This window comes from Thalassophryne amazonica, chromosome 17, assembly GCF_902500255.1.
Source record: "Thalassophryne amazonica chromosome 17, fThaAma1.1, whole genome shotgun sequence".
NCBI lineage: Eukaryota > Metazoa > Chordata > Actinopteri > Batrachoidiformes > Batrachoididae > Thalassophryne > Thalassophryne amazonica.
The window spans coordinates 6844227-6869628 of NC_047119.1; the positions used below are offsets into that span (position 1 = coordinate 6844227).

At 40.8% G+C, this 25402-nt stretch overlaps 1 pseudogene; it reads right to left on the reverse strand.

The window, feature by feature from the left end:
* Window positions 1–19833: 19833 nt before the first annotated feature.
* LOC117529591 lies at window positions 19834–22423 on the reverse strand (annotated as a pseudogene).
* Window positions 22424–25402: the final 2979 nt, after the last annotated feature.

Below are 25402 nucleotides of genomic sequence, written 5' to 3' on the forward strand. Positions count from 1 at the left end.
GTCATGCTAATGCTCCCAAGAACCATTTTACTGAAAAAAGTCTGAAGGATGCTCATTCATGTCTGCGACATATACATATTAGAGTGACATTACCCCGAATGTGCATCTGTAAATCTTTTCCAAATTTAAAGCCCAAGCTCACTGTATGTGAGGCAGCACATATTTTGTTGTGACAGACTCATAAGAAAATAATAAAATATTAAACAATTATGGAAACATAATTTATGCTGTCAGCCTCAAAGCAGAACTTTGACTTCAATTTCACTAATTAGAGTTGATGTCATCACAGCTACTCTGACTTGGTAATAATTGAGCGAATGACATTTACACGTTAGCAGTGAGCAAATGCAACCAAGTCTATTATCGAATGCAGCATTATAGATCGACATTACAAATACACTCAACCTGTTCTTAAAAGAAAACAAATCATACACAGTGCCAGCCAAAGAAAGGTTTGGACACACTTTCTCTTTTAATTTTCTCTTTTAATAATCTTTCTGTCTGTCTGGAATAGGCTCTAAAACTACAAAAGGTGAACTCCCCAAAGTTATATATTCTGAACCACCATGACATGGGCTACAACCTGGTACTATTTTCAAACAAAAAAATGAATATTAAGACAACAATATTAACAATAATCTGATACATACAGTTGAACCATAGGTACCTCAGTGGCAGTTGTACTCCAGCACAAATCTCAAAACAAAGCTTTAATAGCTGGCCGCTGGCCCTATGCATATATGCAGGAGCTCAGTAGCCTGCCTACTGCTATAAACAGAGCCCAGACTCCTGGGCTATCTGCTGCTGGCTGCTGGCTAGCACACATAGCGTGGGTGTGCATGCCAGCTTGGTTGTATAACCAAGCAGATTCAAATATCCCCCTTGACATGAATGCATCCTTTCTCTGCACATGCTGCACGTGGGTGCTACAAACCTGTTTGACTCTCCTTGAAAAGATTTGAACAACTCTACAAACTTTAGTGTTTTCAGACCTGTTTATAGCAAAAACAAATGTGAGTATTCTGTCATTTACTGACTAATCATATACTGAACATTTTGATTGTAAGAATATAAATACACAATTCAATACAAAGTAACTTTCTTCCATGTGCTTTGTTATCCCTATACTCCCCTCTACCAATATTACACCCATGATATTTGACACCATGTGTGAATGAGTAGATATGCCATCCTACTTAAAAAATAGTCCTTAAATCTGGTTTAATCATTATGGCAATATGCACCCTCAAACTGAGATTTTTCTGTACCTAATGGCCAATACTGCGTTATGTTTATCAACTTCAAAATAAATACAGGGTAAACTCTTAATAATGCTGTCCCCAGGAACAAGGATTTAGACCTGCAGATAAGGTGCCAGCTCAGAGATGTAGATGGTTTCTCCCCATGTCAGGCATTGGTGGCCAGGGTGGGGGGGTCAATCCACATGAATTTTGATAGTTCTCCCCATGCCAGGCATTGGTGGCTGAGAAGGGGTGGGGGTGGCTGGTTATACACAATCACTATGATATAATACTTATCAGAATACAGCCTATTTATTCTTGAAATGAAGGTTTTCACTCTTAGCAGAGAGCTTTCAACCACAGGCTGTAAATTAAACTTTAAAATTTTACTGGATAAAATATCAAGCTTTGTCTTTTCTTGCAATTTGTACATGTATTTCTAAACATTTGCACATTTTCTAAAAATAAAGGTGTAGAGTGTACATGATGTGTATCACTTGCCTAGCGTTGATCATAATGTATCAGGCAAACGCATGTTTTCTGTATCACAATGGCACTCTGCTGATCATTTGATAAAGTGATGTAGTTCTAACTGCTGATGGGGCAGCACCCTTTCAATCAGCCAGTAAGCGGGCACAGAGCCTGTGTTCTCCAATGGCACATTGTATATAGGCTTCTCATTATGATGTAAATATCATAAATTAAATTTTGTTATTTATCAGCTCTTCACAACCTGCTGTCCTATTATAATAGTGCACTAGCTTTGGGGTTGATCTAATAGTTTTGGTATGTTGATGTTTCATGGCTCAAACTGTTTTTAGTGGTCAAACCTCTTTTTTTACAATTGAAAAGATTGTTTGTTCTCTAAATATACCAATGAATGCATAACTTTAAGAAATATGCAAGGTAACATTTACACCATTTAAAGATGGAATGCCTCAAAGTGTGCAAAAAGAAACCACTACTTTTGCTGATAATGTGGCTGGCCCGAATATGGCAGAACCTGCGATCTTCCACAGTTAGTTAGTCAGATGCTCCAGAGTTGGTAACCCCAATCAGCTGTATATCCACTTTCCTGACAGAAGGACAAGGAACATTGTCTACCAAGAGGCTCTTCAGAACTATTGGTCAGTAAAAGCTACATTTAAATATATATTCAACATCCCAAATCCAAAATTAACATTTGCTTAAAAGCCATTTTATTTTTGTAGCATTCTTATAAACTACATTTGCAGTGTATCAACAATTATAAAGGTCATAACATCAATTCTGATTAATGATTATGAGCATACTTGATCTGCAATATAAAGTCTGAAGAACTTCATTGTTGTTTCTTGCATGCAGCAAAATCAGTTTTCTCTCTTGGTTTGGGGATTCCACCTATTTTTGGGTTTTTAGTTCAAACCTTTGCCTATTCGACTACATATATACTTATAAGATATCTACAATTATGACAAAATATAAACTTTGGAATATTTTGTAGATTATATCTTAAACAGGTTAACCTGGGCAACGCCGGGTACCCCAGCTAGTATATATATATATATATATATATATATATATATATATATATATATATATATATATATATATATATATATATATATATATATATATATACACTCAACAAAAATATAAATGCAACACTTTTGGTTTTGCTCCCATTTTGTATGAGATGAACTCAAAGATCTAAAACTTTTTCCACATACACAATATCACCGTTTCCCTCAAATATTGTTCACAAACCAGTCTAAATCTGTGATAGTGAGCACTTCTCCTTTGCTGAGATAATCCATCCAACCTCACAGGTGTGCCATATCAAGATGCTGATTAGACACCATGATTAGTACACAGGTGTCTTGGATGCATGGCACAACAATGGGCCTCAGGATCTCGTCACGGTATCTCTGTGCATTCAAAATGACATCAATAAAATGCACCTGTGTTCTTCGTCCATAACAGACCTGCCCACACCATAACCCCACCGCCACCATGGGCCACTCGATCCACAACATTGACATCAGAAAACCGCTCACCCACACGACGCCACACACGCTGTCTGCCGTCTGCCCTGAACAGTGTGAACCGGGATTCATCCGTGAAGAGAACACCTCTCCAACGTGCCAAATGCCAGCGAATGTGAGCATTTGCCCACTCAAGTCGGTTACGACGACGAACTGGAGTCAGGTCGAGACCCCGATGAGGACGACGAGCATGCAGATGAGCTTCCCTGAGACGGTTTCTGACAGTTTGTGCAGAAATTCTTTGGTTATGCAAACCGATTGTTTCAGCAGCTGTCCGAGTGGCTGGTCTCAGACCATCTTGGAGGTGAACATGCTGGATGTGGAGGTCCTGGGCTGGTGTGGTTACACGTGGTCTGCGGTTGTGAGGCTGGTTGGATGTACTGCCAAATTCTCTGAAACGCCTTTGGAGACGGCTTATGGTAGAGAAATGAACATTCAATACACAACAGCTCTGGTTGACATTTCTGCTGTCAGCATGCCAATTGCACGCTCCCTCAAATCTTGCGACATCTGTGGCATTGTGCTGTGTGATAAAACTGCACCTTTCAGAGTGGCCTTTTATTGTGGGCAGTCTAAGGCACACCTGTGCACTAATCATGGTGTCTAATCAGCATCTTGATATGGCACACCTGTGAGGTGGGATGGATTATCTCAGCAAAGGAGAAGTGCTCACTATCACAGATTTAGACTGGTTTGTGAACAATATTTGAGGGAAATGGTGATATTGTGTATGTGGAAAAAGTTTTAGATCTTTGAGTTCATCTCATACAAAATGGGAGCAAAACCAAAAGTGTTGCATTTATATTTTTGTTGAGTGTATATATATATATATATACGCACACACACATATACATTTTTCTGAACATTTAATGTATTAAAACAGATCTCTTAACAGTGACCTGTTCTACTTAAGTTCAGTGAACGTTAGTGGAGTCTGCGGTCAGTGGAAATGATAACATTTGATATAATAAAGATCATTTCTGCTGACACCACACATTTATTACTCGGGTGAGTCATTTCATCAGCTCAGACTCGATTGCTGATTAACTCCTTCCCCCATGAAAACCGGGGCAGGGAGCCTCACAGGCTGTGACTCACTGCTGAAGTCGCCTTATTTTATTTCAGCTGAACTTAGACTCCTGTTCTCACGGGTCACATCATCAAACCTGGACGCTTCTGGTGGCCACTAAATGCATTGATTCTCAGGTGGCTGAGAACAGAATATGAGGTTAAAATTAAATTTTCAGGCCATTTGACTCGAGCTGATTTGTCCTACGTGCATGTGTGGATGCACTGAGTTGTCTGGGACACGGTCTAATACCTGGAAGGTGCACAGCTGCAGAAATCCATATTTTCGTCAACAATTAAAAAGATTAATTCCTGTTTCCTGGAACTGGCGACTCTCCAGAACTAGATTTGAGCTGCACTGTGGAGTCCAACAATCATCTAAACACACACACACACACACTGATGATTTATACACAAATTTAGCACCAACAATGTGCTTCACAGAACAAAGCAAAATAAAAACAACAAACTACCACTCATTGATAATAATTAGAAAATTAAAATATGACATGGTGGCTTAGTGGTTAGCACTGTTGCCTCACAGCAAGAAGGTCGTAAGAGCATTTCCAGGCTGGTCCTTTCAGTATGGAGTTTGTGTGAGTTTCCTCCAGGTACCTCCCACTTCCACAGACATTCAGGTTTGGTGAACTGGAAGTTTTAAATTGACCGTAGGTGTGCGTGTGCATTTGTTTGTCTATGTGTGGCCCTGTGATGGACTGGTGTCCTCTCCCAGGGTGCACCCCATCTCACCCACCATGATGGCTGCAGGCAGTTGAGGGGAAAAAAAAACACAGTTTTTTCAGTCTCTAACCCCAAATCTGAAAAAGTTGAGATGAGATAGAAAGTATAGTGGTAATCAAATGTTTCACCGTGTTTGTTAATCCCTTGTGGATTAGCAAGTGCTGGACTTGGCCCTTGGATTTAATGGCTGTGATCTTTGTCTGAGCGTCGACCTTCAGTCCTTCAGATACTCGTGTCAAACATTAACAGAGTGCACGGTGCAACGTCTGGATCTATCTGAGTTTAATGATAAGCTGTCTGAACCCGATGCCTCCTCCTTTACAGCTGTGGAACCAGTGGGGCTGGATTTCACTTCATGCCTCTGACCGAGAAATATGCTCCTGTTTCTTAATGAGCAAGAGGCATGAAGTCAGTGTCAACCAGCCAAGTCCTCAAATCATCTTTCTGCAATGTGGAAAAAACCTTTCAAGTTATTGTTGTGAGGTTGGACCGCTTGCAGTTTTTGGACTTCCAATTGCAGTGATACTTTATTTTTTATTTATTTATTTTTCATTCATATCCCTTACCAAAAAGTAGTATATGCAAGTATGTTTCAAGTATACTTCTAGTTTACTTTTTATATACTTATCAGTACTATTTTTTGATAAGGGATAGCGCCAAATCACAACAAAGTTGCCTCAAGCTGCTTCACACAAGTAAGGTCTAACCTTACTAACCCCTAGAACAAGCACACAGGCAACAGTGGTAAGGAAAAACTCCCTCTGATGATTTGAGGAAGAAACCTCAAGCAGACCAGACTCAGAGGGGTGACCCTTTGCTTAGGCCATTCTAACCGTTACAAGATTTTGCAAAGTTTTACAAAGCTGAAGGAACAGATAATGACGATGAATACTTTATTGAGCAAGTTAAAAACATTTATACATTGCGCACATTCATCTTTGAAAATCCGTACATTACTCAAAGGGAGTAGAATGAAGTAAAACATATATTTTCTACCCGCTTTCACATGTTTTATTTTCGACTACGCAGACAAGAATAAATAAAAAAATTTTGAGATCAATCAATCAATCAATCAATCAATTTTTTTATATAGCGCCAAATCACAACAAACAGTTGCCCCAAGGCGCTTTATATTGTAAGGCAAGGCCATACAATAATTATGTAAAACCCCAACGGTCAAAACGACCCCCTGTGAGCAAGCACTTGGCTACAGTGGGAAGGAAAAACTCCCTTTTAACAGGAAGAAACCTCCAGCAGAACCAGGCTCAGGGAGGGGCAGTCTTCTGCTGGGACTGGTTGGGGCTGAGGGAGAGAACCAAGAAAAAGACATGCTGTGGAGGGGAGCAGAGATCGATCACTAATGATTAAATGCAGAGTGGTGCATACAGAGCAAAAAGAGAAAGAAACAGTGCATCATGGGAACCCCCCAGCAGTCTACGTCTATAGCAGCATAACTAAGGGATGGTTCAGGGTCACCTGATCCAGCCCTAACTATAAGCTTTAGCAAAAAGGAAAGTTTTAAGCCTAATCTTAAAAGTAGAGAGGGTGTCTGTCTCCCTGATCTGAATTGGGAGCTGGTTCCACAGGAGAGGAGCCTGAAAGCTGAAGGCTCTGCCTCCCATTCTACTCTTACAAACCCTAGGAACTACAAGTAAGCCTGCAGTCTGAGAGCGAAGCGCTCTATTGGGGTGATATGGTACTACGAGGTCCCTAAGATAAGATGGGACCTGATTATTCAAAACCTTATAAGTAAGAAGAAGAATTTTAAATTCTATTCTAGAATTAACAGGAAGCCAATGAAGAGAGGCCAATATGGGTGAGATATGCTCTCTCCTTCTAGTCCCCGTCAGTACTCTAGCTGCAGCATTTTGAATTAACTGAAGGCTTTTTAGGGAACTTTTAGGACAACCTGATAATAATGAATTACAATAGTCCAGCCTAGAGGAAATAAATGCATGAATTAGTTTTTCAGCATCACTCTGAGACAAGACCTTTCTGATTTTAGAGATATTGCGTAAATGCAAAAAAGCAGTCCTACATATTTGTTTAATATGCGCTTTGAATGACATATCCTGATCAAAAATGACTCCAAGATTTCTCACAGTATTACTAGAGGTCAGGGTAATGCCATCCAGAGTAAGGATCTGGTTAGACACCATGTTTCTAAGATTTGTGGGGCCAAGTACAATAACTTCAGTTTTATCTGAGTTTAAAAGCAGGAAATTAGAGGTCATCCATGTCTTTATGTCTGTAAGACAATCCTGCAGTTTAGCTAATTGGTGTGTGTCCTCTGGCTTCATGGATAGATAAAGCTGGGTATCATCTGCGTAACAATGAAAATTTAAGCAATACCGTCTAATAATACTGCCTAAGGGAAGCATGTATAAAGTAAATAAAATTGGTCCTAGCACAGAACCTTGTGGAACTCCATAATTAACTTTAGTCTGTGAAGAAGATTCCCCATTTACATGAACAAATTGTAATCTATTAGACAAATATGATTCAAACCACCGCAGCGCAGTGCCTTTAATACCTATGGCATGCTCTAATCTCTGTAATAAAATTTTATGGTCAACAGTATCAAAAGCAGCACTGAGGTCTAACAGAACAAGCACAGAGATGAGTCCACTGTCCGAGGCCATAAGAAGATCATTTGTAACCTTCACTAATGCTGTTTCTGTACTATGATGAATTCTAAAACCTGACTGAAACTCTTCAAATAGACCATTCCTCTGCAGATGATCAGTTAGCTGTTTTACAATCATAGATCACAATCATATATACCTATATAAACACACACCTTGCATTATACATATCAACATGTATTTACATAAATACACTACCTCTATACACAAATACCCTTGCATACACCAATACACACACTAGATTCAATGAGATTTGACAGTATAACACTTTTAACCCACATACATGCACCCATGGGCACCCAGCCCATGCATGCATGCACGCACATTTACCTATATTCAATTAAACTTGATGATATATTAAATTTTTTTTTTTTTCCACACACATGTATCATGGGCAACTCATGTGCATTCATATTTCCCATACGTTCGTCATGCCCAAATAATATAACAGTTTAGATCCACAAACATGCACACCTTTATGTATACTAAGAATTATGTTATTCAGTTTCATATTTTTTTAATATTTTGAGTTTTAAATTTATTTTGAATTGATGTACTGTAGTACATACTTTGATGTCCTCAGTTAGATTATTCCATAAATCCACCCCACTTCATAATAGAAAATCAAATGACATAATAATATAAAGATGAGTCCACACAGGCATCAGCACCACGGGCAGGGGTCGTCCACACCATCAGTGGGCCTGACCCGCGACAGGGTCACTTTCAAATACAGACTGCAGCATGCAGCACCCGCTTCAGGGCTTCCACTTTAGGTGTTATCCAGAAATTAAAAAAGAGAAAAAGATATACTGTTTGAACTATTGCAGTGTTCCAAATGAGGCTAAACAAGTGTCTTTCTCAAGAAGCGCAGAACTGATCAACAGGTCCACGGGTTTGTAATCTTGCTTGACGTGTTTTATTCAGGTAGATTCATAAAGATGTGTGTGTTTGGACGTGAAACCCTTCATGGAATTTTGTGTGATAGAACAAGGAAGTTACACAGAGCTGATGACCTACTGTGATAATGATTGATGAGCTTATTTCCTTGGAGTCCTTGAAGGGAAGCAAAACCGACCTCAGTGGTTCCCTGTCCTTACCCAACTCCGTAGGGTCTTTCTGGATGTCGCTCATCCTCATAGGTTGAGCTGCCAGGCACGTGAATGTCACTCTTGAGATAAGTTAATCCCACCAAGTTCGACACATTATCTGGATCTCAGTTTTGATCCAGCGCTTTAAGTACTGCAATCAAGACATCCATTGATTCCACAAGATCACAACATCGTCCACAAAGTCATGGTTGGTGAACCTTTCTTTGCTTTCAGTAACTTGACTCACTGGGCTCCACCACCTTACCCAAGATGTGATTGATACTTCTTGGGTTTTAAACCAGACTGCTCTGATTAGTGAACAGCTGGAACTGAATCCTTATTATTATGACCCTTGCAAGTACCTTTCCTGGCATAGAGAGCAGTGCCTGTAGTTGTTGCAATCCAGGCATTTACCCTTTTCAAAGAGGTACAACTTCTTGCTGCCATTCTGTTGCAATAATACCTGTCTCCCAAATGGTAACAAAGATTGCTTCCAAAACCACAAGAACAGAATGTCCACCTTGCTGGAGGAGGTCCACCCTGACACCACAGATTGCTGGAGCTTACCTGCCCTAAACTGTTTCACTGAGATTCAGCTGTTCACAGCTGATTCGCAGATCAGCTACCAAAACAAATCAGCCTGACACAACCAAAGATCCAAGGACCCAAAGACACAAGTTTCACAAGATTGTTTCAGTTATTTGCTGCACTAATAAGCCAACAGTGCGTGAACCAGCTGCTGTCTGTTAGCTTAAACGTGTATATAAGGCAACCCAAATTAAAGGAGAAATGCTTCTTTTAACAACCTTGACCTCATTTCTGGCATAAAATACAGCTGTTTACTCACCAATATAAGTTTGGTGTCATTATAAGTAAATAGTTCAAACGACATGTTCAGTTCAAATCTGAAGCAAACATTTTTCTTCTTCTACTGTAAGATTACTGAAGTGTAATCTTCACATGCCTTAACTAAAGCACTCCCTCTGCTGAATCACCTCTAAATTATTTACACATTATTCACTTTGTGTGTTTTTAGGAATCCGCTAGCTTAGCGCAGCTACTAGCTCTTAGCCAGTTTAGCATGGCGGCTTCTCCTGTCTCTCCTGCACTTTTTTGCTCTGGGTGTGAAATGTTTAGTTATTCCTCGGCCTCCTTTAGCAGTAATGGTACTTGTAATAAGTGTAGCTTATTTGTAGCTTTGGAGGCCAGGCTGGGCGAATTGGAGACTCGGCTCCGCACCGTGGAAAATTCTACAGCTAGCCAGGCCCCTGTAGTCGGTGCGGACCAAGGTAGCTTAGCCGCCGTTAGTTTCCCTCTGGCAGATCCCGAGCAGTCGGGAAAGCAGGCCGACTGGGTGACTGTGAGGAGGAAGTGTAGTCCTAAACAGAAGCCCCGTGTACACCGCCAACCCGTTCACATTTCTAACCGTTTTTCCCCACTCGACGACACACCCGCCGAGGATCAAACTCTGGTTATTGAAGACTCTGTTTTGAGAAATGTGAAGTTAGCGACACCAGCAACCATAGTCAATTGTCTATGGGCCAGAGCAGGCGACATTGAAGGAAATTTGAAACTGCTGGCTAAGGCTAAGCATAAATTTGGTAAGATTGTAATTCACGTCGGCAGTAATGACACCCGGTTACGCCAATCGGAGGTCACTAAAATTAACATTGAATCGGTGTGTAACTTTGCAAAAACAATGTCGGACTCTGTAGTTTTCTCTGGGCCCCTCCCCAATCGGACCGGGAGTGACATGTTTAGCCGCATGTTCTCCTTGAATTGCTGGCTGTCTGAGTGGTGTCCAAAAAATGAGGTGGGCTTCATAGATAATTGGCAAAGCTTCTGGGGAAAACCTGGTCTTGTTAGGAGAGACGGCATCCATCCCACTTTGGATGGAGCAGCTCTCATTTCTAGAAATCTGGCCAATTTTCTTAAATCCTCCAAACCGTGACTATCCAGGGTTGGGACCAGGAAGCAGAGTTGTAGTCTTACACACCTCTCTGCAGCTTCTCTCCCCCTGCCATCCCCTCATTACCCCATCCCCATAGAGACGGTGCCTGCTCCCAGACCACCAACAACCAGTAAAAATCTATTTAAGCATAAAAATTCAAAAAGAAAAAATAATATAGCACCTTCAACTGCACCACAGACTAAAACAGTTAAATGTGGTCTATTAAACATTAGGTCTCTCTCTTCTAAGTCCCTGTTAGTAAATGATATAATAATTGATCAACATATTGATTTATTCTGCCTTACAGAAACCTGGTTACAGCAGGATGAATATGTTAGTTTAAATGAGTCAACACCCCCGAGTCACACTAACTGCCAGAATGCTCGTAGCACGGGCCGAGGGGGAGGATTAGCAGCAATCTTCCATTCCAGCTTATTAATTAATCAAAAACCCAGACAGAGCTTTAATTCATTTGAAAGCTTGACTCTTAGTCTTGTCCATCCAAATTGGAAGTCCCAAAAACCAGTTTTATTTGTTGTTATCTATCGTCCACCTGGTCGTTACTGTGAGTTTCTCTGTGAATTTTCAGACCTTTTGTCTGACTTAGTGCTTAGCTCAGATAAGATCATTATAGTGGGCGATTTTAACATCCACACAGATGCTGAGAATGACAGCCTCAACACTGCATTTAATCTATTATTAGACTCAATTGGCTTTGCTCAAAATGTAAATGAGTCCACCCACCACTTTAATCATATCTTAGATCTTGTTCTGACTTATGGTATGGAAATTAAAGACTTAACAGTATTCCCTGAAAACTCCCTTCTGTCTGATCATTTCTTAATAACATTTACATTTACTCTGATGGACTACCCAGCAGTGGGGAATAAGTTTCATTACAGTAGAAGTCTTTCAGAAAATGCTGTAACTAGGTTTAAGGATATGATTCCTTCTTTATGTTCTCTAATGCCATATACCAACACAGTGCAGAGTAGCTACCTAAACTCTGTGAGTGAGATAGATTATCTCGTCAATAGTTTTATATCCTCATTGAGGACAACTTTGGATGCTGTAACTCCTCTGAAAAAGAGAGCCTTAAATCAGAAGTGCCTGTATAACTCACAAACTCACAGCTTAAAGCAGATAACCCGTAAGTTGGAGAGGAAATGGCGTCTCACTAATTTAGAAGATCTTCACTTAGCCTGGAAAAAGAGTCTGTTGCTCTATAAAAAAGCCCTCTGTAAAGCTAGGACATCTTACTACTCATCACTAATTGAAGAAAATAAGAACAACCCCAGGTTTCTTTTCAGCACTGTAGCCAGGCTGACAAAGAGTCAGAGCTCTATTGAGCCGAGTATTCCTTTAACTTTAACTAGTAATGACTTCATGACTTTCTTTGCTAATAAAATTTTAACTATTAGAGAAAAAATTACTCATAACCATCCCAAAGATGTATCGTTATCTTTGGCTGCTTTCAGTGATGCCGGTATTTGGTTAGACTCTTTCTCTCAGATTGTTTTGTCTGAGTTATTTTCATTAGTTACTTCATCCAAACCATCAACATGTCTATTAGACCCCATTCCTACCAGGCTGCTCAAGGAAGCCCTACCATTATTTAATGCTTCGATCTTAAATATGATCAATCTATCTTTATTAGTTGGCTATGTACCACAGGCTTTTAAGGTGGCAGTAATTAAACCATTACTTAAAAAGCATCACTTGACCCAGTTATCTTAGCTAATTATAGACCAATCTCCAACCTTCCTTTTCTCTCAAAAATTCTTGAAAGGGTAGTTGTAAAACAGCTAACTGATCATCTGCAGAGGAATGGTCTATTTGAAGAGTTTCAGTCAGGTTTTAGAATTCATCATAGTACAGAAACAGCATTAGTGAAGGTTACAAATGATCTTCTTATGGCCTCAGACAGTGGACCCATCTCTGTGCTTGTTCTGTTAGACCTCAGTGCTGCTTTTGATACTGTTGACCATAAAATTTTATTACAGAGATTAGAGCATGCCATAGGTATTAAAGGCACTGTGCTGCGGTGGTTTGAATCATATTTATCTAATAGATTACAATTTGTTCATGTAAATGGGGAATCGTCTTCACAGACTAAGGTTAATTATGGAGTTCCACAAGGTTCTGTGCTAGGACCAATTTTATTCACTTTATACATGCTTCCCTTAGGCAGTATTATTAGACGGCATTGCTTAAATTTTCATTGTTACGCAGATGATACCCAGCTTTATCTATCCATGAAGCCAGAGGACACACACCAATTAGCTAAACTGCAGGATTGTCTTACAGACATAAAGACATGGATGACCTCTAATTTCTTGCTTTTAAACTCAGATAAAACTGAAGTTATTGTACTTGGCCCCACAAATCTTAGAAACATGGTGTCTAACCAGATCCTTACTCTGGATGGCATTACCCTGACCTCTAGTAATACTGTGAGAAATCTTGGAGTCATTTTTGATCAGGATATGTCATTCAAAGCGCATATTAAACAAATATGTAGGACTGCTTTTTTGCATTTACGCAATATCTCTAAAATTAGAAAGGTCTTGTCTCAGAGTGATGCTGAAAAACTAATTCATGCATTTATTTCCTCTAGGCTGGACTATTGTAATTCATTATTATCAGGTTGTCCTAAAAGTTCCCTGAAAAGCCTTCAGTTAATTCAAAATGCTGCAGCTAGAGTACTAACGGGGACTAGAAGGAGAGAGCATATCTCACCCATATTGGCCTCTCTTCATTGGCTTCCTGTTAATTGTAGAATAGAATTTAAAATTCTTCTTCTTACTTATAAGGTTTTGAATAATCAGGTCCCATCTTATCTTAGGGTACTCATAGTACCATATCACCCCAATAGAGCGCTTCACTCTCAGACTGCAGGCTTACTTGTAGTTCCTAGGGTTTGTAAGAGTAGAATGGGAGGCAGAGCCTTCAGCTTTCAGGCTCCTCTCCTGTGGAACCAGCTCCCAATTCAGATCAGGGAGACAGACACCCTCTCTACTTTTAAGATTAGGCTTAAAACTTTCCTTTTTGCTAAAGCTTATAGTTAGGGCTGGATCAGGTGACCCTGAACCATCCCTTAGTTATGCTGCTATAGACTTAGACTGCTGGGGGGTTGCCATGATGCACTGAGTGTTTCTTTCTCTTTTTGCTCTGTATGCACCACTCTGCATTTAATCATTAGTGATCGATCTCTGCTCCCCTCCACAGCATGTCTTTTTCCTGGTTCTCTCCCTCAGCCCCAACCAGTCCCAGCAGAAGACTGCCCCTCCCTGAGCCTGGTTCTGCTGGAGGTTTCTTCCTGTTAAAAAAGAGTTTTTCCTTCCCACTGTAGCCAAGTGCTTGCTCACAGGGGGTCGTTTTGACCGTTGGGGTTTTTACATAATTATTGTATGGCTTTGCCTTACAATATAAAGCGCCTTGGGGCAACTGTTTGTTGTGATTTGGCGCTATATAAATAAAATTGATTGATTGATTCTACTAAGGTGGATTAGAAATTTTTGTGGTACACAGCACAAACTACTGGATAGGAAGAACCTAGCAGTCAGTGTGACTCACTGATTTGAAAATGCAGCTCTTTTCAGCCGTGTGGTGCCATGACATGTCAGCCATCTGTGTCCAATCAGATTTCAGTGGAGTCCATTCAAACCCCGGCCTCCACTCTTGCTCCACCCATGCCAGGAAGTGTTCAACATTTGACATTTCCTGTTTTCCTGTGATTGAAAATTTGGCACTTCCTGTCTGAATGTGAGCTTGCCACTGAGTTCCCATGAGATTCCATGGGATCTCGTCTGTCAATCCAGGAAGTGTTTGACATTTGAACCTTTCCTGTTTTACTGTGCATTACAAATTTGGCACTTCCTGTTTAGGACTCCCTGTACCATGAGCAAGCTTTGCGCCGCTGCGCGTCACTTCGCTTGTATATTATCCATGACTTTTGTTCTCATCCACTTTTGTTCATGATGTACTACCTATATATATAGTTATATAGTGAACACAAAAACACTCCTTGGTTTCAAATATGTATATCAAAAGTTAAATTACTAATTTTACAATTTTGGTATCTACAGCTGCAGAAACTCAAGGTTTTTTTTTCGCTTTTGCAGATTCTTCCTCAAAACTGTAAAATTATTCATGTAACTTTTGATATTATAAGCTTTTATTGTAACTTTTATATAAGCTATCTATGTGCAGTATGCATAACTTGTGAGTGGTGATGACCGCCAGTTTGTTTCAGCGGATTGTACGGAGCGTGTGGGTCAGTGAGTTATCCAGTAATATGTACAGATCACTGAGTGTACCATGAGTGAGCTTCATTCCGTTGCGTGTTGCTTCGCTTGTACTATCCTAAATGTAGAAACTGGAAGAACTGGTTCGTGTCCGTATGGCAAGAAGAAAAAAAAAATGTTCTGCAGATTCAGTAGTGAGAACAAAAGCTGGTTCATTTGTAAAAAGACGTTTTATTTCTTTTGAACAAAAGCCAATACAGATTTGAAGCAACACTGGTAACACAAATCAATCATCTGTGAAAGCGTTAAATTAAAAAAAAAAAAACTGGTCTTCCAACTCATGAACGAGCAAAGAAATGAGTCGTCTGATACATTTAAAAACATCTGACAAGACAGAAAACATTCATGCCTAAAAACAAAAGTCATCCAGCAAACTGTAAATGTCACATGTGACAGATGGAGTATCACTGACATCCGTTGAACTTCCACTGAAGGACCAATGAAGCCCAGCATACGTGCTGAGAGATTGAATTTTGTCAAATCCATTCAAAACATGAATTTTTTTTTTTCAGTATAGTAGCTTATCAGTTGTACATTACTGATTTGATGTGTAATGAACTAAAAATAAAATCCAGTGGAAAGATTCCTCACATTTTTACTTCTCACTGGTTGTCTTTTTCCTTCACATTTCTTGAAACAAAGTAAAGAGCTGAGACTTTTTTTGTTGTTGTTTGCAGCTTTGCATACATATGTGGAGTTCCTCCATAATACAAGTTGTGCCAAACACGGTGAGAAATAGTCAAATATGACTTTTTAAGTGACAATCTAAATTACACTGAGAGATAAGGGTGAAATAACTGTTACACAGACATGATTTAACCTAAGACATGCTGGCCAACTTGAATTTTGGACTCAAGAAACTAGTGTAGCTTCATTTTGACCAATCTCTGTGTGTGTGTGTGTGTGTGTGTGTGTGTGTGTGTGTGTGTGTGTGTGTGTGTGTGTGTGTGTGTGTGTGTGTGTGTGTGTGTGTGTGTGTGTGTATTGTTACCATATTGTTCCAAATATAAGACTACTCTTTTTCTTGGAAATGCATCTAAATACTACTACTACTACTACTAATAATAATAATAATAATGGGGTCATCTTATAGTCAGAGTCTAGACTTACACTCAACAAAAATATAAATGCAACACTTTTGGTTTTGCTCCCATTTTGTATGAGATGAACTCAAAGATCTAAAACTTTTTCCACATACACAATATCACCATTTCCCTCAAATATTGTTCACAACCAGTCTAAATTTCTGATAGTGAGCACTTCTCCTTTGCTGAGATAATCCATCCCACCTCACAGGTGTGCCATATCAAGATGCTGATTAGACACCATGATTAGTGCACAGGTGTGCCTTAGACTGTCCACAATTAAAGGCCACTCTGAAAGGTGCAGTTTTGTTTTATGGGGGGGGATACCAGTCAGTATCTGGTGTGACCACCATTTGCCTCATGCAGTGCAACACATCTCCTTCGCATAGAGTTGATCAGGTTGTCACTTGTGGCCTGTGGAATGTTGGTCCACTCCTCTTCAATGGCTGTGCGAAGTTGCTGGATATTGGCAGGAACTGGTACACGCTGTTGTATACGCCCGTCCAGAGCATCCCAAACATGCTCAATGGGTGACATGTCCGGTGAGTATGCCGGCCATGCAAGAACTGGGACATTTTCAGCTTCCAAGAATTGTGTACAGATCCTTGCAACATGGGGCCGTGCATTATCCTGCTGCAACATGAGGTGATGTTCTTGGATGTATGGCACAACAATGGGCCATGACGCCACACACGCTGTCTGCCATCTGCCCTGGACAGTGTGAACCGGGATTCATCCGTGAAGAACACCTCTCCAATGTGCCAAACACCAGTGAATGTGAGCATTTGCCCACTGAAGTCGGTTACGACGACGAACTGGAGTCAGGTCGAGACCCCAATGAGGACGACGAGCATGCAGATGAGCTTCCCTGAGATGGTTTCTGACAGTCTGTGCAGAAATTCTTTGGTTATGCAAACCGATTGTTTCAACAGCTGTCCGAGTGGCTGGTCTCAGACGATCTTGGAGGTGAACATGCTGGATGTGGAGGTCCTGGCTGGTGTGGTTGCACGTGGTCTGCGGTTGTGAGGCTGGTTGGATGTACTGCCAATTCTGTGAAACGCCTTTGGAGACGGCTTATGGTAGAGAAATGAACATTCAATACACAAGCAACAGCTCTGGTTGACATTCCTGCTGTCAGCATGTCAACTGCACGCTCCCTCAAATCTTGCGACATCTGTGGCATTGTGCTGTGTGATAAAAACTGCACCCTTTCAGAGTGGCCTTTTATTGTGGGCACTCTAAGGCACACCTGTGCACTAATCATGGTGTCTAATCAGCATCTTGATATGGCACACCTGTGAGGTGGGATGGATTATCTCAGCAAAGGAGAAGTGCTCACTATCACAGATTTAGACTGGTTTGTGAACAATATTTGAGGGAAATGGTGATATTGTGTATGTGGAAAAAGTTTTAGATCTTTGAGTTCATCTCATACAAAATGGGAGCAAAACCAATAGTGTTGCGTTTATATTTTTGTTGAGTGTATATGTCATATACCAACAGGTAGTGCCACCCCCCCCCCCCCAAAAAATGTGCACCCCAGGACTGAAAACAGCCCACCCATCTAACTAGCTGACAATGCTGCGTGACAGACACAGTCATCAACCTAAAAAAAAAGTCATAAGTTAACATCAACTGAGAAGTTATGCCAACTTTAAAGTCATCATGATAAATGCAGCAAACAACCCTCAAGCAGCCAAGAAACTGTGAATTGGAGAGTCTTATGTTAGAAGACGGTAATCCTAAACATAGTCCTAAAAATGTTAAGTCAGAAAGGCTTAAAATGGTCTTAAAAGTATGTGTGGCAGTAAGTAGTCGGGGGGGGGGCGAACTGTTTGCAAAAGGTACATTCATTAACCTAATTTTCAAAGAAAAGCCTTTTGCTTCATATTTAAAAAAAAAATTCAAAAACACTTTTTTCTTCAAACATCTGTCAAGAAATGAGAAGTTGTCTTTAATCAGGGTCATCTCATAGTCTGAACAATACGGTAATATGGGAATTTGTGGAATTAGTACGTGGCCAGCATGAGAAAATGTATTCAGGACATCAAACTACTTTATTAAATATGTTCAGATGTGCTTTATTTGCGTACCGATCACTTGCATCACAGGCTTCAATTTACAATAAGCACAAGGGAAAGATTGTCAGTCTTCGCGACATGTATCGTCTGGAAACCTGAAATCATACTGTGTGAAAAGGATCTATAAACACTGATTTTCTGATACAGAAAAATACACAAGCAGACACTGTATACTGATCTTCAAAAACAATACCCATGCACTGGAAACACCAGGTTTGGGAACAAATATTTTATAAGAAAATAAATCTATATTGTTGTTTTGGTGGAGATGGTTTAAAACTATATGCAATCCTTTAGGTTGCTCTCCCATCATTCCCTAATTCTCTGAGTGTTCAAACTGTTCTTTGTCCGTTTTAACAAAGAGCATGCTGGGCCTTGCTTCGTTAGTACTCTGCCTGAGAAGAACGTTAGTTGAAAACAATAAAATACTCTTCCATCTTTATACCAATCGTCATTCATAATAAAGTATGTTTCTATCATACAATAATAAAAAAAAAAAATCAAAAGTTGTTTTTTAACTGGATCTTGGCATTTTGACACAAAATATCCTCTTGGATATTTACACAGGACAAGATTTTTTTTTCCCCAAACAACAAAACAAGCTTATATTGTGGGTTGCAACAGAATAAAACACCTCTTAAGTCATAGTTGAAACAAGTGCATAGGAGACTGAAATATAACTGAATAAGAAAACGTTTTTTTGGTACAGGTGCACTTTGATTGGTGACTTTCTTTATATGTACTAATGAAACAGTGAGTCCATTCACACAGTAATGTTTCAAGTTCTTTTGAACTGTAATGCTCAACAAGAAGGCGGGGTCCCATGTGGTCCTCAGCTGCTCTTCTTACAAATGTCCACACAAGTAAAAAAAAAAAATTTAAGCTTATAAAAAGTGCTATTTTGCTACATTTATCAGCTGATCCAAGATCTGCTACTGAAGAGTTAACACGCTTCTTGATCTGATGAGTTTTTGGTCACCTGGACGATCACTCCGTCAGTCACGTACACTGAAACGTGCGCAGCACAGAGGGGGAGGGGGGTGATGTGAGAGGAAGAGAACACAGAACAAAGCAGATCCGCCGGCGGCTTCAGAGTTTATCTGCTGCGATCTGACATTCTGGCGGGTAAAGCTTTGAAAACATTGAGCACCGTCAGGAAAAGGCCTCCGTGTTCTCCATTAGGGCAGGGGGACAGTTCAGCAGTATCCACGTGATTCTGCAACCCCCGTGCCCCCCCCAAAAGCGAAAGAATACATCTACATTCAGACGCGCCACTGCTTATGGACAGATCAAAGTCACTGAAATGTTCCAGGCTCGTGACGTTTCTCCTGGCGTCAAGTCTGTACCGGGTAAAAGCCTGGCACACGGCATGTGCCGGCGGCGAGGTCTTGTGTCCCGTTGTGAGAGCTCATCGTCTCTGCTGGGCGTAGATGGGGTATGCTAGCGTCACATGCAGAGCGTACATTGTGCTGCACACAAAGACGTGTGCTGGTAGTGCAGTACGAGTTCTTTTAGCGAGCTGTACAGATGTACGGCTCGGCGAAGCCATAACCTAGAAGGCGTTCTTGTTGATGACGCAGTGTTTCACCTCGCCGTCCACACTGCAAACAAAAAGGACAAAAATTAACAATTCTATTCTATCTGAGCACATTTAGAATAAGCTGCTCGGCCAATGGGAAGACGGATCACGTACACGACGCTGCAGGCGTAACATCCGCTTTGCTGCTTTCCCGAATCAGGAATGTTCCGTCTCTCTTGCTCTGGAGGAGAGCCTCCGCCTGAAGTCGCTTGATGTTGCCCAGCTTCCAAGAGCGTTCGTCATGGTGGGGCAGGTCTTCATCGTCATCCACCATAGAATATTGACTGGAAAGACAACAATGTTAAGGTCGTGCACGCACGTTAGCTTGCGGTGCAGGACGAGTCCGTTCAAATCAAACTTACTCTTCTGTGTTTTCGTTCTTGATTCCGAGCCACTCGTTGATTTTCTTTTGTCTGACTCCTTTCTGGGTCAACCATCTATGACAGACATTAACAGGCATTAAGATACATTTGGATTTTTCTCCGGAGGGGAAACGTGTTTTGAGAGAAGCAGCACTTACAAGAGATACTGGTCTCTGGTCTTTCTGAGCTGGATGAGGTCCGGCTTGATGCTGTTCATCCTCTTGTCGATCTCCCTGTAGTCTGCAGCCTGTTTTTTCAGATCTTCCTCCAGACGGCGCTTAGTCTACGATCTCGCTAATCCTAGACTTCAGCTTCTCATAGTTGCCCATGATTCTGAAAAGAGTCGGTGAAGGGAGGCTGAGTTTTGGACATAAACAAGGTGGCTTCTTTTTAAGTGACATGGTTACATGGGACTCCTGCTCACCTCTGGATCTCCTTGTCGTTTCCTTCCCGTCTGAATTTCTCAATGTACTCCTTGCTGTACCGCTCTTGTGTTTGGCATTGCTCCTCAAATATTTTTATCGTTTCGTTAAAAGCTTCAATAGCCGTCCTTTTCATTTGGATTTCCTGGAAGGGAAAGCACAGTTTTAGCGTGGCTCGTTAAACACTGTGGGAACGTTCTCGATCCACGGCGCTGCCGCTGTACTCACTTGTGATGTTCTGGTGTATTCTTCATACAGCCGGTCGTACTCCTTGTTCTTCTCCTGGTACTGTTGGTGGTACTCACACAGCTTCCTCCCCACTGCTTCAATGTTATCTTCTTTCACAACCTGATTCTGAGGACAGACTCGGGATTAACAAACTCTAAATGTGCCACTCAAGTCAATTTAAAGGTGTAGTCCCTTTCAATGTTTAGTATTCAAATAAAGGATTCACAATTTTATGTCGCCAATATGATCAAAATTTACCTCACCAAGAAACAATTTGGAATTCTGACCCAAAATCCTGCAAAAGGACACGTTTTCTGCAGTGACATAATAGATGACTTTTCTGACTCTCGAATACAAAACTTGGCCAGTGCATCATGGAGCCATTGTGACAAAGGGCCAAAATAAATAAATAAAAAATAAACACTACAAAAGTGAAGCAGAGAAAAAGCAGCAGACACTGCATGTAAACAAAGATGATCTACGATCCCCTTGGAAAAACCGCAAGAGAATACCAAGACATACACGTATTTCACGTGAACGTTTTGCTGGATATCTGCTGGACGGGTGAGACAATACTCACAGGTCTGCTGTGCCACTTGTTAATGGTAACCTTTAATGGTTACCTTTTTACTTTATTTCCCCAGACTGAGTTAATGGGGAGATTAAAATTTTTATCATAGTTTTATCAAAAGTATTTTTTTTATACATAAATTTTAAGTTCTCAGTTTCCATGAACACATGCACTTCCTTCTTCATGTTGTCTGCAACATCTTGTGGCGCAAACTTACTTTATTCATCTTTAACTCCACCCAAAATAAATACCAGCAATAAAAAAAGCAATTTTTGTGATGTGTGACAGAAGTAAAGGTGCATTATAATAATTTGAACCTGGATCAGACTTGTGGGAAGTCAACGGGGACGACACCTTTAATGTTTTAGGGTGAACTGATGGTTACCTGTTGGTGTTTGGAGACTGGATACAGCAGCTTGACGTCTAGTTTGGGGTTGTACTGAGCCAGCGACTCGTTGCGATAGTGGTTAATGAGTTCAACAACAGAGCTGAAGGTGAGCGGATCGGAGAATCCATACTTGCCGTCCCGATGGAATATTTTAATGAGCTTGTTGTTGCCTCCTTTCCTGTAGACACAAGCACCAAAAAAAAAAAGCTTGTGCTGAGTGACAAAACTAAGAGAAGATAACTTCAACTTGATCAACGTGGTCTTACCTCAGAGTCAGAGTGTAGTCACCGTGCATTTTTGTTGAGGCGTCTCGTACCAAAAAAGTACCGTCTGCAGTGTCCCTCAGTTTCTCATTGACTTCCTCTCTTGAGATGTCTCCCCAGTACCATTCAGCGTCATGCAGCTGCAGCGCCATGTTGTTGTTCATACCGTTGCTAGTCACAGATGTGGGTTTGGCTGGTTTTGGAGGTAGAGCTGGGAGGGGAAAGGAATGAATTCCAATATGAGTACATGCTGTCCCTCAATAAACTCATCTGCACCAATCTGAGCACGCTCATTAGAGACTTTGTTTAGGGTCATTACAAAAACACATCTTCAATTACAGGAACAGTTCTGATGCATGGCAACAATTATAAAAAAAAAAAAAATCCTTGAATGAAAGTTGAATTTCGTAATTGAAAGATAAACATGGTCAGATACTCGGAACTGTGTACATGCACACACACAGGTTCTCTTGACTTTTTCACGCTAAATAATAAGCAAAATAAAATACTGCCCCTCCACTGAGGTGGCTGTGGGAGCAGAACTGAAGTGTGAGTCAGAGGGAATGAATTTCATTCAAGAGATGGCCAACTATAAATACTGCAAGCACAGAAATGAAGCCTTATATATAATTGCATCTTTGTACAGGATTACAGCAAAGGATTATGTGTTTAGCAGGAAACCAAGATCAAGGTTTAGACAAAAAAAAAGTAAGCAGCACATTTTAAATGAACTAGAACAAACTAATCCCCATCTGACTGCAGCTCACCTCAGCAGTTATGCAAACACTTCGAGTTATCGCTGACTTCATCTTTACGTCAGTAAATCTTTTTGTTGGGGACGTTTTTGTCCTCGTTACCTTGGTGGTCTTCACAGTATCCTTTGTAGGCTGAAGGTGGATTAATTCCAACATACGACACGTTAACCTTAAATCTCGACTTGCTGCTGCTTTTAGAAGCAGACGGTTTTCCAGCCGAGGCAGCGCTGGCAGACTATTTTTACCCCACAGGTCTGAACTGCCTTTCTTCACTCGCTCTGCATTAACAAGAATTCTGCTGCAACACACCTTGCAGGATTCACTGCGTTGACACAACAGCCACAACATGGTACAACAAACAGTTTGACAATCTCAGCAGTTCCGCCACAACGCACGGATTCTGCTGCACTTCTCAGCGGCGAGTGGCTCTGCCCGTTCAGCCGCTACGCTCATTCTGCAGAAACTGACAGCTCAGCGCTACTATTGTGTAAAATCCACTCCAAAAAAAGCTAAAAACAGGAGCTTTGCACGAAGCCCACGTCTACCCAACGCCAGACGAACAGGTTTTTATAAAAACCATTTGGAAAGCTGTTAAAGGCAGCCTGCTCAGTAACATGTTACATCACTTACCGCAGCCAATCACACTGGGGGGTTGTCTCCAACTGCTCCAGCATCTTTCATTTCCTAATGAGGTCACTGCAAAAAACCTTTTAATTCCCCGTTTCAATTCCTTACAACACTGCAGCTAAAAAAAAAAAAAAGCCCAAACTGAAATTCTAAAACGTTCTCTCTGCGGCGGCGCCCGCTGCGTCCTTGAGTGTATCCATCTTTAAAATACAACAAATAAATAAAAAGGTACAGCATATGTCCACTAGCAAGGGGAAAAGGAGCAGCAGCTGGTTCTGTGCATTTCCTCAGTCGTCTCGTCTCTGCCGCTCGCTCTCCTGCAAGTTGCTCAGCCCCTCCCCTCCGCATGTGTCATGAGGAGGTTTAGTATGTCCCGCTGCTGCTGCTCGCGCAGAGCGAGCACTGCTGCAGCGGCACATACGCAGCGGCGTTATAATGCCCCGCTCCAAAATACACCTGTAATCCCATCGTGTGACACTTGGCGGTCGCTTCCTAAGGGACTTCAAAATAGATCTACTTCTTGGTAAGATTTAAATCATTCATGTGGAACGCAGTCGCCATCCTTTTAGCCACCACTCAAACATTAGCTGTCAGTACGCAAGGTAACTACAAATCAAAAGTTTTATAAAAGTCAATTTGTCACTACAAGAATCTGAGGTAAAACTCCTGATCTGAATATACAGACAGGATGAAAAGGACAAAAAAAAAAAAAAAAAAAAAAAAAAAAAAAAAAAAGACTTCTCATCAGCATTAAAGTAAATTTAACTCATAAATATAAAATATCAGCCATGAGCAAAATGCTTCTCACATATGTGCCAGGAGACGCAAAGAAGAAGAATAAAACTTTATACGTCAACTCTGACCCATTTAACTACAGCCTAGAGGCAAAAGCAGCATTGCAACTCTGCATGAAAATTTAACCGAAAACTAAAACTGGCAGAACAAACTTACATGGCATGTTGTGCTGTTTTGGCGAGTCAGCAGTATCTTGTTTTTCTGTTATTCCAAAAAGGCACAGTAAATCCAACCAAGTTACAATCAAGCAGAACAAACCAAAGTGTGCGGAGAAAGAAAGCTGTCGATTTTCAGACAGATGGAAAAACACTTTTGCTGTCGTCTTTGTGTGTCAGTAGTGTACATTTCTAATTTAGCAGTGGAGTGCATGCTGTGCACGTTACCACCACTGGCTCCATCCCTTTTAGTGTACACAGGAAGAGTTTTATTGACCCGAACAATGAAGGACATACATGGAACACTGAGAGGGCTTGTGGGATTTATAAAAAAATCCATTCTATTGACCGAGAGGTAAGATCGTTTAGCGTTAATTTAATGGACATTTGACGAGGAAGCAGGCGTATGCGCACTCCACCGGGATGTTTACTGAAGGGCGTGGGTCAGCAGAAGCAAAAAAATCACAGCAGTATTAATACTGTGTGAGTGTTGTTCAAGAATACGATGAAAATGTGTGTTGTTTGGTTCTACTTATAACAGAAACAAAAATGGTCATGTTTTTAGTGGAGAGGGGAAAAAAATAAAAGACTTAGCTTTAAGAAACATTCTGTGAAATATACTGTACATAGTTTCTGCTGGTAAACGGTCCACTGGACGGTAAACCTTTGTTTTGAGAAAGATGACAACAAACAGTTGTGTTGATAGTGGTGATTCTTCCTCATCAAATGCTCCTCTCTCATGTGGACGACCACAGGGTTCTATTCTTGGCCCTATTCAGTTTTCATTATAAATGCTGCCTTGAGGGTCAATTTTAACAAAGCACGGTCAGTCCTTTGATTGTTATGTGGTTGATCTACAACTCTGACTACGTTTACATGCAGCCAATAACCCTTTCATAACGGAATATTAGCAATAACCCGGTTGCGCACGGCCATGTAAACACCCGTAAAAACCAGAATATGCTCATATTCTGGTTTTTAAAAACCCGAATAAGACCCCTGGGTTACTCCTTTTCTCACCCG